Genomic DNA, 24,409 nt, shown 5'->3' with positions numbered 1-24,409 from the left:
TTAATTTATCTATCTTGGGCTCCATCTCTGTAGCACATGAGAGTCTAGTAATTGCTAACGTATTTTTTCCATCTCTGAGAACTGCATTCATTTTCAGAAGGCAATGGGGCTGTAGACAAAGAAGTGTTTAGGAAGACAGTTCTATTTAAGCAAAATATTCCAAATGTAAACCTTTAAAACTCCTATTCAGCTAGTACTAAACACCAGAGGTCACTAAGTTTCACAAGGACCTACATTTTCTAATATCCTGCTTCAATTTGAAAAGACATCAGTAATTCACCAAGTAGATGCTCTTGGGACTGAAAACATGCATTCTACCACCCATCCCATTTCAGGGGTTTGAGCTGTTAAGTGCAAAACTAGTCCTTGAATTGCATTTAAAATAGAGCAATACCTAACTATGGTGATATTTTCCCCTCTCTTAACACAAACTGGCATATCACTTTGATGAGAGCAATTTGAATAATTGATTCTGAACAGATCGCATGATTGGAATTTAGGGCTTAGTCTTCACAAGCAAAAACATCTATCCTCAGGCAAGTAGTGCTTCACTCTACCTCCTTTCTCTCTTTGTGCTTCAACTGCTATTTGCATATATTGAATCTTCAAAAGAAGGGTGCTCTGAACCCAAGTGACTTCATGCTCTGATGAGGAAAAAACTTAACTGTGTGTTAGGAATGTTGGGATTTATTGATTTTGGGTATTACTGGTATCGATTGGGTATTACTGATGTAATAAATCAATGGGGGGAGGTTGTGGAATCAGCTGCAGAAGGGATGCATGGTGTCATGGTTTAACCCCAGCCGGCAACTAAGCACCACACAGCTGCCCGCTCACTCCCCCCTGGTGGGATGGGGGAAGAGAATTGGAAGAGTAAAAGTGAGAAAACTCATGGGCTGAGATAAACACAGTTTAACAGGTAAAGCAAAAGCTGCACGCGCAAGCAAAGCAAAACAAGGAATTCAGTCACTCCTTCCCATGGGCAGGCAGGTGTTCAGCCATCTCCAGGAAAACAGGGCTTCATCACGCGTAACGGTTACTTGGGAAGACAAACACCATCACTCCGAATGTCCCCCCCTTCCTTCTTCTTCCCCCAGCTTTATATGCTGAGCATGACATCCTATGGCATGGAATATCCCTTTGGTCAGTTGGGGTCAGCTGTCCCAGCTGTGTCCCCTCCCAGTTTCTTGTGCACCCTCAGCCTACTCACTGGTGGGGTGGGATGAGAAGCAGAAAAGGCCTTGACTCTGTGTAAGCACTGCTCAGCAATAACAAACACACTGCTGTATTATCAACACTGTTTTCAGCACAAAGCCAAAACACAGCCCCATTCCAGCTGCTATAAAGAAAATTAACTCTATCCCAGCCAAAACCAGCACACATGGGCTTGGAAAACAGGTATTCTGGAAACAGTCACTGACTCTCTTTTTTTTCAGCTTTGATTCTGAAATCTACACAGATAGGGAGATTTTTGCAAGGTGTACTCTTCTGGGAAGAGAGGCAGAGGTCATTGCTATCCAAAATTGAAAACCTGAGCTTAAAACTGACATAAGGTTTAAAACATCCTGATGAATTTGCAGCCCTATGATAGTCTTGCAAGCCACCAAGGTACACGAGTTTAAAACAAAAGCCAAAGTGAGTAATTAATAAGAGCTTGCCTGTCAGAAAATCCTGGCCAATATCTTGAAAACTGAAAATGAATAAAATTATTAGTTCTGCAGCCTAACGATGGTGAAAGAAAATGTGTAAAGAAAACAATTATATGATCCACTCTTAGAACATAATGGAGAGAAGCTCTGTCCCAGCCAAGCGGTTGAGAAGGACTGAGAGAAAAGGGGAGAAAGGTAAGGTATGTCAGCTGTAGAATTATTTCAATGAATCCACCATGTAAATACACGTGCAGACAAGAAGTAGAAGTAATCTTTATTCACTTACCTGCACCTTGACTTTTAAATATGAAAATCAGCATTCAGAGTCTTATCTCTGTGGTGAAAATGGTTTCAAAAACAAGTAAATATTGGAAGTAATAGTGAGAAACTAGATTTCATTAATAACTCATGCTGCTTGAATTTATCTTTTTCATTTCAAAATGGCTTATTTTGATAAGTAAACTGTCTTTCTTTGCTTAAATAATATAGAAATATTTATTGTTTATGCTAAATCTTTCAATTTACTCAACCTTTGGATTTCAATGTTGCAGCATAATTTCTTTGAAATGAAATTACTTTTATTGATAGAATAATTCAGCTCACTGTAAAACTGAAAGATATCCATACAGCTATGTTGTACAAATGCCACATTAATGTATGTTCTTTCCATCTACCAAAGCACTCACAGATTTACTCAATTAAAAGTGATTTTGAATAAAGACCTTTTTCCAATGTTTTCCAGATATTTCAAAAGCAATGAATATTAATAAAGACAAATGATGAACAAATTGAAAGGAATTTGTCATTCTTAATGTTGATATGAAATGTCAAAATGTTTTCTGGGATACTAAACTATGTGCTTACATTCATTTATTTTAAGGACTTTTTAGACAATACCAGAAAGACATGTTATTTCTACACCACTTATTTTTAAACAACTGTATTATGTCGTAAGTTTAAGATCAATAGACTTAAGATCAGCAAATCAGTAAACTGTCATGTTATTACAAATGCATGCAGTTTTCTTTCAGAAAATGTTGCCTACCTCTTCATATTCAGGAAACTGTGCAACTCAGGATTAGATACCAAACACTTGAAATGTTTAATCACATCTTTAGAAGAAAGGAATAATCCTAGATGATGTATTAGAAGTTATTTAAATTTGTATAGTACTAGTACCGTTTTTAACATTATGGGGCAGACTAAGGATGAAAAAAATGTTACAATATTTCCGGGGGAAAACTAGTCATGGCACAGAAGATGGGAAAAACAAACATGGAGTAAAAATGTCCATTTTCTCTCACAGAAATGCCTTGCTCTTTCTCTGACATGGTCAGAGAAGCTTACTCATCCAAATGAAGATACCCGTGTGTTAAATTTCTATGAATTAATGTTGTAGTTAATTAACTGAGACAGATATCAAAACAGGAATACTGAGATGTATCATATATTTCAGGTGACCATAGAGAAAATACCCTTTTAGATTCTGATAACTTAGGTGTTTCTGAAATAAAGTGACCCTGTTTCAGACCCTTGACTACCTTCTCTGAATTTGAATTTTATACCAAACTGAAAAATGCTGTAGGTTAGCTGAAGGCAACTGTAGCATGATTTTGGGCTAGTTAGGGGTTTTTTTTAAAATTGTTTTATGAGACCAACATTTTGTTTAATCTGTTTTGAATACTCAGTGAAGCAGGAATCCTGTAGAAACTGTGCAGAGGCATATAAAGGCAAAAAAGAATATCTCTAAGAATTCTAAGAGTCATATCCTGGGAAAAGGAGAAATTGGCTCACTAAGACGTGAACTGTTAGACAAGATGTGGTTCTGTTCCTGAGTTTGCTATACAGGCTTGTGTTCTTTGGACAAGTCATCTGTGACTGCTTTGAAAATACTATGTTCAGAGTGGAAATGTTTGGTCCCTTCTTATTCACTCTTCCTTTCTTCTTCATATCCACAAATACAGGGAATGAAGTGTGTCATTTTTTTTCACATTCATCTATTCCCCATATTCATTAAAGCTATCTGATTTTTGACAACCAGATAATTTCTATTTTAATGTTTTAAAGAAGTAAAAAAAAGATCATTAGCTAATTATATTCAACCTCTTCAACTGATAGTAAAGAACCTTCATGGTTCACCAGATCCTTATCAGTCTTTAAAATTATTTTCCGATTTCTATCAGCATTATCACGCTGATAACTGTGCCTGTAAGAACACTAGCTGAAGTCACAGGGGATTCAAAAGATATTATAAAGAAAAACTTATACTCAGAGCTCTTCCCTAAAAATGGAAAGAGCAGAAGCCTTTGTTATCTTCCCATCCTAATGACCTGCACAAGACAGAATGATTTCCCCATTGTTTGCGTACTTACTTTTAAGAAACAGTATTTCAGAATTTTGGAGAATCTTAGAGATAGAATTATATGCATAAAATTATAGTATTTGTAATGCCTACTACTCCTAAATACAGCATTAAGTGTTAGCTGCAGGTTTCTTAAAAACCCCTCAACTTCTTTCTTTGTCCCAGACACTGGGTTTCACAGCTGTGAGATAAGTAACATTTCCAATATCAGAGATATAAAATGTAAATAAGAAACTAAATACATTTTCAAAATCAAGACTGCAGAATGATCCATGGAAGAAGCACAGCTTAAATTCTAAGTTAATTGAGTAATACTACTTTAAATAACTACGACTTTAAAGGGAAGCTTCAGTAATTTTCTTTAAAAGAGTATCGGTATTCAGGAAAATACACTGCATAGCCAAAGGACTGCAAAGTAGCGTCTTATGGTAGTAAATGAATTTGACCATAATTATCCTGTAGAGACTGTGTGGGTGTTAGATCAATAGTTCATATATTGTGTTCATCACTAACCTTCAACAGTTCTTGAAATAAACTCTAAGCGAACTGTTCTTGAACTTCCTTCATAAAATGCCATACAAATGCTCTTTTTCTTTTCTGCATTAATCTCATATACAGCAGCTCTTCTAATTGTGTATAAATTGAAAGCTGAAGAGTATAGTAAATGATCTTCATATTTTAGATTGGACAAATAGTAGCTCTATAGTGCACCAGCACATAAAGCTAAATAGATGAGCTTGACGTAATCATGTATACTCAAATGTAGGCTACATAGGACATGCAATTAATGAAGCACATAATGCAAAGCATTAGCAGTACTAAATGATCTGTTTATCATTTACATCAAATCATCTTTACCAATTAAAATGCTAGCATCCCATAATAAGTATAAGCCCCTTGTCTCAAAATGAAAATACCAATTTACTGGCTTGCCATTATAATGTTAATGGTAGCAATACTCTGAAAAGGAAAAATACAATGAAAATATACGTTATCCAAAGTGTGTTTCCCCTCCTCCCTTTTTGAATAAAGACTGTTGTAGTTAGATCATATGGAAAAATTAACTGATAACATAATTGACTTTCTTTTTAAAAAATTATTTACAATTTAATTTACATGTTGATTATATAGCTGGAAAAAAGTCTCCCAATTTGATTAAGTAAAGCAGAAAGTGCCCAAGAGTAAATTGATATCTGAAATTGGAGAATGTACTTCATCTAATTGTATTAATAAACTACACTGATGAGGTTTGTTTAGTAAGAAAAAACTTTGACCTTTTGATTTAGTGTAGAGTAGAACACATTGTATCTGAGTCTTTTTATAGTATTCTCATTATGTTCAGCAAAATCAAACACTTCTGTAACACTTGGCGAAAATGAAAAAATAACGGAACAGTAAAGACTTTTTAAATTAGTTGAAGTGTTAGTTATATACAATGCTTGTGAAGCTTTGTTTTTAAATGTTGGTTTTGTGTTGTTAGATTTAAATTGCAAGGAGGAACAATTGTAGTCTGACATTTTCCTTCAATAATATTTGTTAATGTTTTGTTTATTAATATGTTTCATGAATTTTGCAGCATGTTGAGAGAGTACGGATTTTTTTTTGCACTTTCAGTGAAATTACAAAGTTTTTGTTAGTGACCTGCATTATGCTTGTTCATATTAATAAGTATTATATACACTCTGAGTTTGTTCATTTGAGGTAATACTTAATATCATAGATTAGGACAATTTTCTGGAAGGTGTGAATACATTGGGGAAAGAAACAATAAAACTAAAAATAAGATAGTAGATTGTAAAACATCTGAAACATCATTTCTGATCATCTGAATTCCACTCAGACCCAAATATGATGGTATTTATGTGAAATGAATCTAGGAAACAGTTCTAAGAGCAACAAAACCGGTTTTGTGGGATGGCATTTTATTTAGAGAAACACATTTCTCATCTCCATGATGTGGTATACAAGAGAATGGACACTAAGAAAGATTGAAGTATCCAAAGATATTCATTGCTGTAACATCAGATTTTAACCATCTGATACGAGACTGTCACAGAGGAAAATGAACACCAAGGATTATCTTATCTCTTTGTATTTTGTCTATTTCTGACTCTTTTCTTTTTTTCAGGTGGAATGTGACTTATTTTCTTTCCTAGGATGCACAGCATATCTGCTCGTCTCAATGGTTACTACAACTTCATCATCACACTGTTTTCCTTGATCATTTCTGTTTCTTTATCCTAACTGTAGCTTGCAGTCAACAAACTAAAAAAACCCCTCTTATGTGTCAGTCGGGCAACATTACCAACTTTCCAAATGTCACTGTTGTTCTCTGTTATATCTGATACATCAAGCTTCTTTTCTGACCTTCCAATTTTGAAATGCTACATGGAACAGCTCCATTTTTAGCATACCATACAAATTATTTCCTCTGAAGGACTCCTTTGATGTGATTCTATCAGCCAACTCTCATCTTCAATTCAGCATCTAGGTTTGTAATTAAATGAACCAAACTTTAATAAGAAAAACCTGTCCTTAGAAATCATAAAAAAATAATTATTCTACTTTTGGTAAATAAATTATTCCCCATCCCTTGCTATTCTCTTACTGCAGCTGTAGAATTATTTCAATGTCTTAAACGAATACCAAAGCTTTAATTCCGTTTCTCCTAATATCCTACATACACACACGAAAAGGGAATTTAAATAGCACTTCATTTATCTAAATCATACCAAAACTGTAGAAAGGGATTTCACTGCAAATATAATTGAGTGCTTTTACAGACTTGGAGCCACATAAAGCTGACAGTATAACATTATTATATAGGATATTTCTTGCTGTATATTTGTTCTTATTTATTTTCATTGGTTGGTTCGCTGTCTTTATTTTACGGCTCTGCATGTTGTCTCTTTCTTGAAGGCTCAAAATTGATTTGAAGAAAATTCCTTAGCAATGGGAGTTTTGTTTCGCTTGGGAAGTCCAGAAGGTCTGTCAGGCCATCATTTTGCTACATAAGAATTAAATCAGTGGGAAACAGGTTATTTCTGTGTACAAAATATGCCAGTAGATTGGAAATTGATTATATTGCCTATCTAAAAGGTCTGCCTTAGAAATGTGTACGCCACTGTAAATTTCCATGTTTCTGTGTGGCATCCTAGCTTGTTTCCTTCTTATTTGACCTCCAAATCATAAGATAGAAAATATGTCATCAGAAATTGTACTGCTGACCAAATATATGACATAATTAAGCCAACTTTTTCCTTTTGAGAATTAGATTATTTTCAATCAAATGTGAATCCTGAAAAGCAAAGAGTATTCATTCTTAGAAAACTTACCCATGTGCAACATTGCAAGAGCATATAAGGCTGAAATGCCTGAAGCCTTTGCAGTAGTAGGGGATCGGTTGGGTGGAACACAACCAGGCAATTCTAGGAGCTGAATCATGTCCACACTGTGGAGAGGAGGAAGGGAATGGAGAATAGAGGGAGAGCAAGTTTAGAAGAAAATTTATTCAAAATTTCTCAGAAGTGGTGGGAAAAGACTGCTCAGGTTGAAATTTAGCTGTCAGTATGTCCCTATGGGGGTGAGCAAGAAACACCAGCCAGTCATCAATGTGAAAAGCATTCTTTGAACAGTCTGTGATTACTGATCTGTTTTTTCTTGACTTTATCATGGCCAGTATCTGACAGGAGCAGAATAGATGACAAGCTGATTGTGCATCATACACACGAAAGATATATAACCCAGAGGCTAGTAGCTGATCTGCTGAAGTATGAATTTTTCTTTTAACTGAGAGCTGCAACTGTTATAAGCATGTAGCCCACACAGCCGATTCTGTTCATTGAGGCATGCAAAAAGGGAATGAAGATGCTGATTCCAAAAGCTCCCAACTTCCAATGCCAGAAATGACCGCTATGCAAAAATGCTGCTGAACTATTCACAGAGCAGTATTAGAGAACATCCTTTGAAATGTTAGCTAATTCTTTTTAAAAGACTTTGAACACTGGTAATTGTATCACCTGCCATATTATTGCACTGGTGGATTACCGTCAAAGCTGGGAAACAGACTTTTGATCCTTGCATCCTTTCACACCAGAGTCAAAAGGGCTGACAAGCCTCCCATTACCATTTTCTATGTGTTTGTACCTACACAGAGAGACCAAATTTCCTCAACTTTCTCTTCAATAAGATGGTATATCAAGCCCCAGCTAAGGCTAAAGTGTTTTAAGCTGCTAAAATGCTTTTAGCTGTCTTTTCCACATCTTACATGTCTTTACATCTTCCAAATGTGAACACCAAGAGTGGCTGGAAGACTTTGATCTCCTGAAGCTGTTACCTGTATAGAAAAATATATGTGAAGACCACTACAGCTTTCTCTGTTCCCTTCCTTAGCATCTCCATCTATCCTTTCCCTTAGTTTTTATATTGACAATACACAATGAAGAGATTTCGTTGTGATTCCTAAATCCTCATCTGTTATCATTCTTTTTCAAGACATAGGTCTGTCAAATGCAGACATAATCTATGATTTTGGTTTAGTTTGGCAGTGGTATATTTTATTGTACTGTTACAACCTCATCAGCCAATGCAGCTGATCTTCTATAGCAATAACCTTTCCTATTCATTATTAAGAATCCCACCAAAGTTTATTAGATTTTAAATCAGCCTTGGATTTTGGTATTTTAATCAATAGACCAGTTAAAAATGGTTCTTTGGAATATTTCTAGTACTAGCTTTCTGATAAATACGGTTCATTAACAACAGTATTTTGAGATCTGTTGGTGAACCAGCTTTTATTTTGAGATCCTTGTGCATATTTCCCATGCAAATGATGAAGAAAATAAACTTTCCGAAGCTTCAGCACTAGTACAGTGGTTTTTAGGTGGTTCGGAATGCATGATAAACAAGTGCTTTAACAGTACAGACTAAAACTTGTCAACTCTTAGACATGTACAAATGCAAGACAAGTGCAAAAAGATCAGAATTTAAAAAAAAAATGTACATGGCTGACGAAGACTGAAGAAGGCACTGATCCGTCAATAACTTAAAAAGCTAAAAATAACTAATAAAAGATAATTTTAAAATCGCAAAACAAGAACCAGATATTGATATTAATAGGGAAAAAAATATCATTTTTTATGCTGAGACTGGACTAAAGCAAGAGGATACATTAAGAACTTAGAATGCTGCCTATGCCATCTATAAAAGAGCTGTAGAACAAGTCTCTTCTAAATTCAAGTTTTTCAGGTTACTAGATATGGATACTCAGGTGCACTGAGTATAGTAAAGGAACAGCTGGGAATCTAATTTTAAATAATTTTTTGGGGAAAAATTCAGACTACAACATAACATTTGCTAAATTCTGGCACATTAGAAAGGTGATCCAGAAATGACAGAATAAAATATATATTAATTCTTGAAAAAAATAATTCAATCTAAATTCAGGACTTCATTAATAAACAATTAGACACTAAAAATTTCATTAATGATGTCAATCAATTTGGTTTTAAAGAAGGTACTGCATGTCACATAAAATTGTTATCTTCAAGAGCAACAGAAGGATTTCTTTTCCTACCTGTTAGCTTAACAGGGTTAACTGCATCACTGACAAACTGTGACCTTCTCTGGAGAATGCCCTTAGGTCTTAAGCCTCCAGCCCTCATTTTTCTTGAGGCAGTAACTTGAGAGCTGCTCTTCAGAGCAGCATTTTAGATGTATAATCCCCTCATAATTTATCATGATTATTTCAGCAAGTGTGACTTCAGTTTAACACCTGGACTTCCACTTATCTCAGGAAAAATGAGGGAATTTAACCAGTGCCCAAACAGCTTTCAGAAATAATAGTACATTTTATTTAAGGCAAAAGCATTACAGAAAAAATCCACTATAAAACAATGAACCGATGACAGACATACTATATTTGTCAGTTATTAATCATTGTTTATACAGGACGTTGACAAGTACTGTTCATAAATTTGATGCTTATTTGTTCCAGAGAGAATCTGATTGCATCTATCAGATCAGACCCACAAGGGTACCTAAAATTCAAGGAAATTACCTAAGTTAATGTCCTCTTCATTTTTCCTGGGTTTTTAAGTCACTAAGAGAGCTATTCAGAAGTACAAATTACATTGGTACCAATCAGTAGCACACAGCAACTTTTTATTATCTGGCCAGTTCTATTCTATTCTTATGATTCTATTTAACTACACCCAGTTACAGAAGAAGATACAGAGGTGTTCAGTCAGGTAATGGGAATTCCACCCCACTTTAAGAGTATTAGCCTTCTAATTTCTGTTTCAAGTATCTGCCATTCCATGTTAAAAGAACAAGCCTTTCTTCAGCTAAAGATATTCTCAAAATAAAAGTTCCTTCTAGTGTTCTTTCTTTGCACACCTATATTGTTGCATAACATTCACTTGTTCTTTTCACTGCTGAAATCCACAGGTAAGTACAAAAAGCACATTTAGGTTACTAACTCCATAAAGAGCATCACCACTTCTTGTTTTTCTAAACTTACAAAAGCTTCTTACAAAAAAAGCCGAAAGTATGGAGTTGATATAGTTTGTGGTAACTTAAAAATTGCTAGAGCAACTGCATTGTTATCCATAAACATGCTGTAATTGCTACTGCAATTTATCACTGTTAACAGAGACTATTTTTATAAATACTTGTGAGTCTCTTTCAATTGCAACTTCAGATTCTCAGATGCTAGTCTGAACCATTGTGGGGGTGGATGAAGTGGGCTTCTATTGTTTCAGCTGAGATCCTGCTTTGAGAACACAAGTGATATTGAATTCAGACTCCAGAACTGGGTTGAAAAGTTTCACTTTAAAAAAATATAGTTCACGTAATAAAAACTGAAGAGGCAGTAATTCTATGTCAGGAATCTCAGGAAAAAAACTCTGATACATTTCTGAATCATTGAAAAACTACAGTTGCTTTGCAGAAACAAGGTAACTCAAAGCAGTTGCACTTACTAATGAATCTGGACCGAAGTTCAGAACATCTTTCAATTAGAAAAAATCAAATACCAAGTGTACTGGAAAGTATTTAAAGATGTATTTTTATATAGAGCTTCATTAGTATTTTTAATATATTTGTAAACTTCACTATAAATGAGTATTTCCATTTTCAGTTCATGACCCTGATGCAAAGGGAATAACACGTTCTCAAATACAGTGACTTAGAGTATGTTTCTCTGTGCCTTTGGTTTCCTTATGTCCTGTCCCACTCGATGGGTTGCGAGATGGGTGGATCTTTTTCATTCCCCGACGGTTTGTGTACCGACAAAGGCCAATCTCTGCTCGAAAGAGCCACAGGGCCAGTAGAGTCATAGCAATGACTCAGAGGAACAGTCTGACTAGCAACTTCATTAACTGGTGAATTCAACACATGGACAAACTTAACGAACTGGCAAGCCCAATGAACGAACAGAGGAGATTTGGCATGAAGCTATTTTCCTGGCAATTCATTACAATTTATCCAAAATTCATATACCTGAATATATGGTGGAAGAGTGAAGGAAGAGAGAAGCGTGAAAAGGAAAGAAGAGCAGAGGATAGAGAAAGGAAAGGAAAGGTATCACCACACTTGGATCCCACAATGACAGGTATGACAATCCTCCAATAATGGGCAGTTCCCTGGGGGCGTGTCTTTTATACTCTAATCTCCGCCTCTGGTTACGCCCCCTTGAGGACTTACATGGTTCTTGTTCTAGAAAGTTCTCAATCTTCTGTGCAGGCATTGGAGGAGGGGGGTGGTCGCGGTCACGAGACGGCTCTCGGGTGGTCACAAGCCCCTTCGTGAGAGAAAGCCTGTGTGATGTCTGGCCATATATGGCAAGGTCCGTCAGAACCCGGAACTGCGCATCCGCCGACACGCTCTGCACGTCCCGATCTCGCTCTCCCCCACCCCGTGCTCACCGAAAATTGCTCACCGCAATTTTGCCATGCAAATTGTTCCTCACCTCGCCACAATGTTTGAGACATTAACTCTTTCAGTCTCTCACACCTTAACATACAAATCATCTTCTCTGAGGGGTTTCTATCACATTTTCCACCAATCAGATTAATATATTTACTATTTCATCGTTCTGAATGGGTTTAAAAAATATATATGGTTTTGTGTTTTTCTTGGACCCTTAGGAATAGAGGGAATATAATTTCTTAGAAAAAGCAAATTAGAATGCTTAAGTGAGGGTGCCTTCAGGAGTGTAGTGTTCAGGCAGGTAGAAAGGGGACAAATACAGCAAGAAAGCATACAAGTGCACATACCTGCAGAGTAACAGAAGAAAGACACTTTTTCCAGGAATGCCAAGGAGCTGCATAAAGTTTATTACAGTCTGGGAGGATACAAAAGGTTGTTGAATTGAGGACAGTACCAGTGAACAGGACTTGGTGAATAAGGACCCAGAGGGCAGGTTCGTGTACAAATTTATTTAATATTACGTTCCCTCTCTCACCCACAGTTTTGTGTTTCTCAGTTTTAAAGCTTTTTGTTCTAGTTTTTGCTTAATTGTTTAGAGCTTAAAATAATCTGAGTGGTTCTGATGTCCTCACTTTAAGAAAAGCTTGTCAGCAGAACCCCAAAACTCTTCCTGGCTGGGGTCTTCAGAGAATACCTAGTCATATCTTTGTTTCAACAACAGAGTTTCACTACACCTGCTTACATATTTAGCCTTTTAAAAAATGTAGCACCTTTGCACATAAAACTGTTAAGCTATATATCACTAAACTATAACTGACAGACTACTGGATAGTGTTATCTTATTTAGCATGCGCATGAAATACTATTCATTCTAGCATATGTTTGCACCTGAAAAATATAGATGTGACGATGTGTCTGCTTTGTTCTCTAGCAATGAGAGGACAGGAAGAGGCTATGTGCTATTACTGTAGCTACAGGTTGTCCACTGGATTTTGCCTCCAATAAAAATAGTTCATTTAAAAAGTATCAAGTTTGGCCTTCCATTAATAATGCTTTGAGATTTCTTGAAAATGTATAGTCACAAGTGACAACTTTATGCTTTACATTTGTTCTTTATCATGACGTTAGCAATAAAAATGTTTTCACACACTTTTTATTTATTTTTATTTTGAAAATCAAAATGTTATCATAAAATCAAATACCTTTGCAAACAGAATTTGCTTGATCATTTTCATTGTTTTTCTCTCTTCAGAAATTCTTGGGTTTTCTGACTGTTTTTTCTTATGATGTCTTCATTTGTCACTGGATGCTCACAGGCAAATTACTGCAATACCTGGAATTCTTAAGTGGTCTCCCATTTAGCTACAATTCATTCTCGAGCACAAACTTTCAGACAAGTTGGGGTTGAGGCACTCCTGTATATGAAAAATGCTGTTTTCTGCTATGATACTCGGCATGTGTCAGATTTAATCCCGAGACTGAAACTAATGTTATTTGTGAACAGTTCTAAGAATTTAATATCCTAAATTAATGTTGTTTAATTGAACTTATGAATAATAGGATACATTTCTATTAAGTATCACTGCTAGAATCAATTTTTGATGCAGTTGCTCAGATCACAGATTCCACAATTTTTCTATAACTGCCTAGCAACATTTGTATCCAATTCTTTGTTAGACTGAATGCTGGAGCTTTAAAACTCTTGTTAGTACATCCATAGGAACACTAAATAATTGAAAATACTATCTAAGGAAATCTTTTAAAAACTACTATATATGCTGATTTTAATTTCTAATATAGTAATGTCTAATTTTACTATTCCTTGTTGGTTTTAAGAAATACTTATGCTTCATATTTAAACAGTTGCTCTCCATCAAATTGTCTGTTACTAAAAGTCATCAAAATGTTAGCAACTCAGGCAAAAACATTTGACTACTGTAGCTGTTTTTCTATAAAGAAAAATGTGGAATACACCACCATTATAAATGCTCATAGGTTGTTTAGGCTGACTGTATTGGGTTTGCGTGGCAAGGTTTTAGTAGTGGGGATGCTAGAGGGGTGGCTTCTGTGAGAAGCTGCTAGAAGCTTCCTCTATGCCCGACAGAGCCAGTACCAGCTGGCTCCAAGAGAGACCTGCCGCTGGCCAAGGCTGAGCCCATCAGCGACAGTGGTAGCGCTTCTGTGATAACAGAAGGTGGTGGTTGGGGGGGAACCAGCAATTTCAGCCAGAGAGAGAAGAGTGAGAATATGTGAGAGAAACAACTCTGCAGACACCAAGGTCAGTGAAGAAGGAAGGGGAGGAGGTGCTCCAGGTGCCAGAGCAAGTTCCCCTGCAGCCTGTGGTGGAGACCATGTTGAGGCAGGCTGTCCCCCTGCAGCCCATGGAGGTTAATGGTGGAGCAGATATCCACCTGCAGCCCGTAGAGGATCCCACGCCAGAGCAGGTGGATGCCCGAAGGAGGCTGTGACCCCGTGGGGAGCCGGCGCTGGAGCAGGCTCCTGGCAGGACCTGTGGACCCGTGGAGAGAGAGGAGCCCATGCTGAAGCAGGTTTTCTGGCAGGACTTGTGACCCTGTGGGGGACCCACGCTGGAGCAGTCTGTTCCGGAAGTACTGCACCCTGTGGAAGGGACCCACGCTGGAGCAGTTCAGGAAGAACTGCAGCACATAGGAGGGACACTGGAGCAGGGGAAGAGCATGAGGAGTCCTCCCCCTAAGGAGGAAGAAGCAACAGAAACATGTGATGAGCTGACCACAACCCCCATTCCCCGTCCCCCTGTGCCTCCTGGGGGGAGGAGGTAGAGAATTCAGGAGTAAAGTTAAGCCCAGGAAGAAGGGAGGAGTGGGGGGAAGGTGTTTTAAGATTTGGGTTTATTTCTCGTTATCCTACCCTGATTTGATTGGTAATAAATTAAACTAATTTCCTCAAGTCGACTCTGGTTTGCCCGTGACATTAATTGATGAGGGATCTCTCCCTGTATTTATCTCGACCCACGAGCCTTTCATGATATTTTCTCTACCCTGTCCAGCTGAGGAGGGGGAGTGATAGAGCAGCTTGGTGGGCACCTGCCATGGACAACCCACCACTCTGACAAGAGTAAAGTTTCCTCCCCCTCTTACCTCCAAAACCCTGCTCTGAACTTCAGTGAGAACAAGGTAACAAAAAGCCTGTAGCAAAAGATTCTTGCTTTTCATACCCAGCATCAGAAAGGCCAGAGTTTCTTGTGCTGGTTGCGTTGTCTTATTCATGCTCCTGAAAAAGACAGTTCAACACACATTGAATTTGACACTTCACTTCAGGACAAATCTGCAAGTGTGGTTTTTGCATTCTCTCTTCTGTTCGTAAATGCCTTGAAAATAAGTGGAGCTCCATCAAGAGTCAGGACGAGAGGTTGTGCGAGTGACAGCATGTTTTACACACACACGCGAATGTGACAACAAAGTCCATTTTTAGAAAGCTGCATAGAAACCTCTCTGCATCAGTGTCAAATTAGAGATCCTGTTCTGAAATACTGATTACGACTGCATATTTAGCCTGTGTCAGCTGAAGGAATCTGTCTGACTTATCTATCCATCTATTGCTGCCTGCTGCTCAAATGAATGTCATCTTGTCAATGGGTTTGTCATTACATTCAGCTGGAAGGTTTGCAGACTCTTTCAGATCGGAGAAAGAGCTATTATGGTGTTTATGGATGACTTCAGTACTAACACATCCCTTTTTTAGGAGCGTCAAACTTCATAGCAATCCATTCTGTAGAACAAAAGTGAATCCGTGCTGTGTTCAATTCATGAGCCCTGCACACCGTTTTTTCAAGGAATAATTCCTTAATGATTCTTTATGCCCTTATGGATGGCCCACTTATACTTTAATGTAGCTCTACCTGCTTTTGTAGTTTTATCTGTTTCCAAAAGTACAGTTCTGTGTGAGAATGTGTCTGCAAAACTTCATGTATCACAGGCAAATTTTATGACAAGCTGAGGCACAAGACAGAACCATTTAGAATGCTGTATTTTAAACACTTGTCTAGATTAAATGCTTGTCTTGTATAGATTGTTAGTGCTTTATAAAAACAAAGTATTTCCTAGAAAGTCTACTGTTTACAAGGTACCTACCAAGGTTGCCAAGGTTACAAGGAAAAATACTTTCATTAGCGCTACTAGTGACAGTGAACTAGTCATATAGAAGTGGAGAAGATGCTAGAAGACCTCCATGATTATGGTAAGAAATAGGATCTGGATAGGGTACTGAGAGTGGAAATTGGTTTTCTAATTTGGAAGAGACTCTTTGAGCAGGAATATTAAAATTCTATAACACAAATGAATATTCTTTTTCCAAATACTCTACTTTCCAAAATGGGGGGGCGGGGGGGAGGAGAGGGGCAGTCTGCATTCAAGTTCAACTCAAAGCATATTTATACCTGCCACATACCTGGCTTTTTTATCCGTATCTCAATGAGTCATAAAATGTCATTCTATTTTGGTCATCATCAGTAATATTTGAAGGGTGAAATATTGACCATCTGTAGTTTTCATATCAGTGCTTCCAAGCAGGGATAAAATATGAAGATGATGAAGACTAACACCATAGTTCTTAATATAAATACATAATATAGTCAGACAAATAAACTTGCAAAATATAAAGTTTTTATGATTTTCTCTTCACTTTTAGGATTACATTTTTTTTAATTATCTGAGTACTGTAAAGCACTATAAAGTTAGAAAGCTTGATTTTGAATGTCATATCGGGAAAAAAAATTGAAAACAAAGGTGTTAAATGTGAGAGAGATTAATCTTTTTCTTGCAAACTTTTGGGGTTTTCCTAGTTATATTCCTACAGTTTTATAAAATGCACTCACAATCCATGAAGAAGATAACAAGGACTAAACTACCTAGTTTCCATTTCATTTTCTTTTCAGCCTCTCCCTTTTCATCTAAACTCTACTGCTAGACAATGTGGAGATGTACATACGCAAACTTTAAGCAAACTCTAATGTTTCACATGCCACTGGAAAATTATTTGGCTCCACTAACATTTGTCAGTCAATTAACAAACATGGTGGTTTACAGCTTAAACCCTTGGCTTACTAACGTGTCCATATTGGTTCAGAAACAAGGAAAAAATGTTGTGGTGCACTTAAGCAGCAGAAGAATGTATCTATAGTCCTGAAGAAGATGGTATTTTTACGTTGTGGAAGTAAGTGATTGCTTTTGATGATGTTAAATGTTTTGTTCACCTAGTCATCCTGTCACTTCATAAAATGAATAAGAGTACTTGCTCAGTTTTCCTTAGATGACACTCTACAAGAAGGAGTGGCTTGATAGCTACACTTAAAAGCAAAACTTATGGCAGTAATGGATAACCTTGAGAATTCCTATTACTTATTTTAGCATTTGCAAAGATACAACCTAACTCAGTGTTTTAACAGCCAATTAATTTCTTAACTTGAATCACAGTTTGGGCACAAAATTCAGCTTTATATACAGTGTTACTGAATGTTTTAAATTCTGTTTTATGGGATCGAGAATAAGAAAAAGTTATTTGTAAGGTACTGTTTAGATTATTACTAAAGGTTCAGGTATATTTTGCAGGGTTCTAAGATGCTTGTTATCTAATTCAAGACGTTCAGTTAAAGGATGACAGAAGCTTTCCCACATAGGGTTAGTAAAGACCTCTTTTTTTAATATTTGTATTCTAAATTGCTTATAACGAAAAAGATAGTGATATTTTCACGTCTTACCTGCTGATTTTCCCAATTCTATGTTGTTTTCTTACCGTCTCTGTCTTTTCTGCCTTTTACATAAACCAAATATAATTCTTTCTAATATTTTTTCCTTCTTTACTGGTAACAGGATTAGCACCATTTTTTTAAGTTTTTCTTTCTAAAGGAAGCTGTGACAAGGAGAAACTTCTGTAGTGAGATCATGATTCTCTCTCACAAACATGAAGACTCTGAAGCAGTATACGACCATTAGTCTTTCATTGACCAAGCTCTTGTTCTGCAGAGGCACAGAATCAAGTTGGAAAGTGCTGTGAGTCCTGTTTCCCTTTCAAGTGTTATGTGACTCTCCCCTCTCATCTTTCATTCATATCCTGCTCATTTTATATACCAGAGTCAGTAATTAAAATTAATTAGGCACTTCTTGCACTTAGACACTGACATCCAGGATACGGTCACATCCAGGTTTTAAAAAAAAACAAACAACAAACAAAACAAGGAGGGGTAGGGGAATCCTCTTAACACCTCATTAATCAGCTCTTTCAAATACTAGGGTTCATATTTTAGCCCCTCAGAGGCACCAGGAATTTTAGAAATTGCACTTGTACATACCCAGATCAACATGTCCAGTAGCTACAGTGATACTGGGATGTGCTGAGAAAAATCAGAGAGGCTGTTAGTGACAGAACCAAGCAGAACTCTACATACACCCAAAACCAAGAGTGGGATGTGGAAACCTAACTCAGCATTGTGTTTCCTCTGTTTTGTAATGGCAACTCAACCCCTCAGTTATCTAAAAATTATACCTTCATATTGTGTCAGGTTCCCTTCTAGAAAGGACCTTATGGCATGAGGACAGAGCAATAAAAAAGAAACTCATGGTAGCCTGGCCTATACTGTTGACAGCACAGGTGCATGCAAGAGTCCAGACTCATAGGTAGTGTGAACCTGAATTTTCTCCTTTGATATGATAATTAAAAGCTATGAATTTGGACTCGCATTCACACAGAGGATATACAAATCTATTTTAGGCTTGAATATCATCCTAGGTCCACAGCACAATATACATTTATTTAAAGTTTTGTAAAACTAATTATAGATCTCAATTTATGATTAATATAATAATAATTTTAATATATTATTGTAAATATGCAATCCTTAGTAGTATCTACTTGTAGTCTACTACAATTGAGTGTAAAGAATGCCATAGAACATGATATGCAACTTTTAAATGTATTTATAAAATTCATAGGCAGTGCTGTCACCAGCATAAAGATCAAAATATTGGAGGGTAATCTATAGTTTTTTAGAGCTTATGACAAAGAAATAAATCCACCTGACTCACAAATCAAAAAGGAGCATCAGAGCTATTGAAAATTCTTCCCATAGAAAATATATTTTTTTTTACATTAGATATGTTGCATATTATATATTCATTCTGGAAAACTGAAAGAAAAATATGAGCAAAAATTCATAAAATCCTTTTCTGTCCCCACTGAAATAAGGCCGCCCTTGAAATAATTTGCAGAAGCAGCTTAATCATGCAAAGCGATGTTATAAAATACATTAAGAAAGGAAGTAAATAAGAGTACTAAATTTCAATGAAATTGCAGAGGGTATTTAAGCAGATAGAAGTGACATTCAAACTGAAATTTAGTCAAGACACTGAGGTTATGCTAGAAGGCAGTCATGGAACATTTTCTTAGTTTTAGGATGATTCATTTTCTCACCATCCCCAGGAAAGGGAATTGACCAGTCCTATTGTAATTAATTAAAATTCAATTCTTATCCAATAATTCAGGTGGCTAGACATAATTATATGTTTTTCATTATTACGTTCAATGGATAAAATAAAGACCATTCCAAGAGGGAAATGTTGTTTAATACGCAAGGTACAAAAAGGAAGAGTTGTTCAGTAAACTGTAAATACTCTGAGGCATAAGCTCATTACTTCTGTTGCAATAGAGAAGAACTTCACTAATTCACATTAATGACTTGGAGACCCTCAGTAAATGACTGAGGTTTGTTATGAGACACTGAGTGAAATAAATGGTAAAACTCTCATGGACTTGCAATTGTAGTTTGATTGGTATCAAGGCAAATGAACAAGAAAAATAGCAAGAATAATTAATTACAAAATATCTACTAGTCATTTATATGATGCACAGCTTCATTGAAAGTATTTGGGGGTATTTACATTTTGGATGATGCTTCCTCCTTTTTTTTTTTTCTTTCTCCCTACAGATCTTAATTGAGAAACATATTTTTTTTGTTGGGCACAAATTACAGGATATGCAGATTAATGAAATCTGAACAAGACTTTATTAAATCTCTAAAGAAAGTAGATTGTGCTGGTGAGCATAGATGAGACGAAACTAGTCTAATTATTCTCTTTTTAAGTAGAAACAATGGAACAGAACTGTATTCATTTCCAAAACAAAACAGCGCATTTATGTTTGAAACATTTATTGAAATTGTTGTTTTATTTCTCTATTTAATAATTAAATAATAATCATAAACTTGGTAACCATTTTTTCTGCTACAAAAGTATACAATTTTAAAGGACAGATACTGAGGAACAGGTACGTACTCACAGTATTGAGTCAGCGTTAAAACACTGACTGTTGCAGGGTGTTGCTTTCATGCTTTTTGCATGATGCTTTTAAGTAGGAATTTCCTTCCTTATTTCATTGTCAGTTGCCATTTTGTGATTAGATGCAGCAGGCTAGCAACAGCACACATAGCACTATCCTTTTCTGGTTATATTCTCTATTTTTTCTTATGCTGTGTTTTTCTTGATACAAAAGGAGGAAATAAACTATTCTATATCTTAGTGATTAAAAAAATAATAACACACAAGGTGTTTTCAAACTTTCATTAATCGTAAGTGCTCATCTTTTCATCTGGAAAAATCTGCTAAAAATTATTACATTGAATTATATACATTATACATTGACTTCCTGAAAGGATGTTATTTGATTTTTTTTTTTTTTCTGATACTCTGCTTGCCATCTGGATATGGATTTAAAGATTTAAAATTCTGTAGAAATTGGAGGTGTACAAAGGGAAGGAACTAGTTAAAAATAAGTGGAAGAAGGAAGAATTACATGAACTAATGATGTCACAAGAAGAACCAATAAAATGCACAGAAAAAGACATATAGCTACTTAACTACTGGAAAACATCTAGCATTTGTGCCCATTATCTCTGAAAGATGGAAAATTAGTTCATACTTACGATTTCACAAAAGCAAAGTTGTTTATATGTATTCTGATATGTAGCTTTTCCACACCAGTGGAATTCATTTTCAGGATTCTGGCAACTAACTTACGCAGAAGAAGGGATTTCTGAAGACTACTTCTGTGAGAAGCACCAGCTTCTGATTCCAAGCAACTATGTTGTTTTGGGTTTTTTTCTTTTCTAAGTTAAATTAAATGCAAAACAAGCACATAGTAATGGTGCTGAACATTTTCAGTGCAAATCATTCACGTACACAGAAACCCAAGTTCTGAAAGGATTTAGATGCTACTGTACCTAGAATGGGAAAGCATGTTTTTTGTTTTATCAAAGAAAATAAAACATTTAAGTACTACTTGAGGTCTCTTCATCTAACAATCTAACACTGAGATCTTCAAATATATATTTATCACTTTCTAGTAGAGGGGTATGGAATGTGCCCTGTATATTTAACCTTTTTACCTAGCCCCAGAGATTAGTTGTTCCTTTATTGTGCTTAGTCTTATAGGTGTGCTCCAAATTCCAAGCAAATGGCAAACAGAAGTCTCAACAACAGGCAGCAGGGCACTCTGGAGGGGAGGAGTAGAGGCACAGGCTTGTTACTCTGCTCCTGCAATATCTAAGAGAGCTGTCTGCAGTGCAGGCAGGCTGCAGGGTGCCTGTCTCAAGCACTGGCTTCCATGACACTGTTCCACAGGCTTCCATAACGGTATTCTAGGGTGGATATCTTCTGCCTTTCCAGTTGAAAAATATTCAAATTTTTTATTACTATGCATTTAATGATAATAAATAAGCCTTCTTGAAACAAAGACTTGAGATTGAAACTTCCAAACGTCTAATGACTAGGTTACTCTGTGATTATCAGTTTGTGGTTTTCTGAGTTAGTCCTTAAATAACTTGTGAAGCTTCACCAAGAATGAGTAGGATAGACTTAGGACCCTGATAGCTAGTACACCTTTGCACAAAGTGATGGACCTTGATCAGTGGTTCTTCTTCAAAGGAAGGTAGTGATCTAAAGACTTGAATGACCTCAATAAAGTGATACCTTTGCTACTGAGTATTTTTACATCTCCTGTTTTCATAAGAAAAGTCTGCTTTCCCAATAAGTCAGTTTCACTGTCTGATCTTGTAGGTGTGGTCTGAAATCAGGCATCTTATGGAAGACAGAATAGGTATCCAGTATTAGGTGTCTAAATCCAAGTATTTCCTTACAGTGAGATGCTGTATTCACACTACAATGATATTATACTGCAAAGTAGAGGGATATTTACAAGTCATAGGTAAAGATACATACTTTCAAAGATATCTCAAACAGTTTTCAATTGCTCCTAAAGATCTTTTGAGTTCCTAAACCCATTCCCATCCTTCAGACATCTCCAAATTGACCTTAAGTATTTAGATAATTTGTGACATCCAGGCAATATCATGCACTTTTATTTTAGTGTCTTCAGTTAAATGCAAAGCTCGCTAACAGTCCAGTTCCAAACTATAATCCTCTTTGAATAAAACATCCCATGCTGACCATGAGTGCTTCCATGGTTTATTTATACTTTTTTGTGGTTTTCTTGTTAGATATCTATTCAATGAACAGTTTATATATAAATATATAAAAAACTTACTGTTGTAGTTTAAGCATCCCATTAAAAAAAAAAAAATCTAAACAGTTGTTCAATGTAGCATCTGAGTTATACTGTTTAAGTTTGGTGACCTTGTCTAATCTAATTAAATGAAATATTGTTCATTTATACTTTCTCCTTGAGAGGGTTGTATTTTAAGAATTACCTTGTAAACGTAATTTCCTGTTCTTGTGTATGTTCTGGCAGGTAGATTTAGGACACTGAAAAAATGTATGTGGACCTAAAGTCCAAGATAACAAATAACTAAGATGTATTGTTTAATCCTGTAGTAACCTCTGTTAATAGAAGACTTCTCAGTATTTCACAAACAAAATGTAATTTACTTTTATATAGTCTTCTATAAAAGAGAGTCTTGAAACTGAAAAATAATATAGAGTAATACAGTCCAGAATAAGCTGTGAACAGAGAGCAATAAGGATTCACAGAAGAAGTTAATGATATATTAAACATTTTGAATCGGTGAAACTGAATATTACATTAAAATAATTTTATAAAGGTTTATGCCAGGGATGTTGTTTACTTCACTTCCAATGGTGGTATTTTTGTCTACTTTCTGAATGCTTATAATTTTTCATTTAAAAAACCAGCTGTCTCCCTTTCATTTTTTCTTATGCTTGGCTTCCTCTTTTCAGAAGTTTTACTTTCTGGTTATTGAAACACTGTTATAATTTATCATATACATGTGTCGTGTACAGTCCAGCTACCTGGAAATTTTTTAAAAATAAAAGAAATACAAAGTTAAAAAGTTAATTACTTTCTATTTTTTTACTTTCTAGTTATGTATTAAATTCAAATGTCTATTTATTAAATACCAATGTCAATTATATATTTAAATTGTATAACATAAACTTCAAAGTGTTATTTATATTATAGTAATGTAACAAGATATATTTTCTACTTCCATAGCACTTGCCTCCCCCTCACCACCATTTGCTCCAAAAAGCAAGTGATCCACAAAAAATAACTTAACTCATTAGCCTTTTAGGAAGAATTATTTCCTTTTTTTTTTTTTTCCGATCGGGATATTGAAAGAGTCCACCTTACCCTTCCTTTTTAGCTAACAGTCACTACAATCCTTGAGCTTCGAGCCAAATCCAAATGTGATCAGCAGTTGGCGATTACTTCTCTTTTATATTATAATAATCACTTTTGCAGATGGAAAAGAATTAGTTGACTAGATCAAGTGGGTTGCAGTATATATTTGTCTGTGATTTCTGAACATCAAAGAGCCTAAGTGAAGAAATGCTCCAATAAGGCTTCCAGACATCCTGAAATAAGGAAAAGATACATTGAACTAAGCATGGTAATGGAGGAAGACAAAGCTTGGGGGCTGGAGGGCTTCTATACTTCTAGTGGATATTCTGGCCCCATTTTTTGCTTGATATTACAAATTAATTAATTTTTCAGTTAGCACTAAGCTTCAGAAAAGTTACCAGCCAGTCCATGACACAAAGGCCACTTTTTGACAGTGAGACTTTCAAGAGCATAGCTACTAAAAATTACATTATTAAACTAAAACAGAGAAGGTTTGTATATTCAGTAGGTGTTAAAATAAATAGAAATCAAATGAAATATAAACTAGTGTCAAATGTACAACATGCATTCCTTTGTAGTGCATTTCATTACATGAGTTTAACAAAAAATACAGTTTGATAGGAAATATTAATCAGTTATATTAATCCAAACTGCGTTCAGAGGGAGAAAAGGCTCAGCTAAGAAAGAGACAAAGAAATAGAAAGTAGATCCCACATCCCTGTGTGTTAAAAAAAACCAAACTGCCCTCTTTACCAAATAAATCTTTCTTGAAGGCACCTTGTGACAGCCACTCTGACAGAGAAAATGGCCATCAGCAGCAACTGGCAGCCAAAGAATATTGAGC

The 24,409-nt window shown here is 35.9% G+C and overlaps 1 long non-coding RNA gene across 2 annotated transcripts in view; it reads right to left on the bottom strand.

The window, feature by feature from the left end:
* Positions 1-14,959: 14,959 nt before the first annotated feature.
* Positions 14,960-24,409, bottom strand: part of LOC140652122 (uncharacterized) — a 28,002-nt gene continuing 18,552 nt past the window's right edge. The window contains exon 3 of one of the 2 annotated variants that reach the window (XR_012042662.1): positions 14,960-15,192. This is a non-coding gene — a long non-coding RNA (uncharacterized lncRNA). Of the gene's footprint in view, positions 15,193-23,494; positions 23,799-24,409 lie in introns of those variants that run through there. The other variant, XR_012042661.1, reaches the window with a different exon arrangement.

The sequence above is a fragment of the Ciconia boyciana genome, chromosome 5, assembly GCF_034638445.1.
Source record: "Ciconia boyciana chromosome 5, ASM3463844v1, whole genome shotgun sequence".
Taxonomy (NCBI): Eukaryota; Metazoa; Chordata; class Aves; order Ciconiiformes; family Ciconiidae; genus Ciconia; species Ciconia boyciana.
The sequence above is the reverse complement of the archived record's forward strand: the minus strand, read 5'-3'. Positions and strand labels throughout refer to the sequence as shown.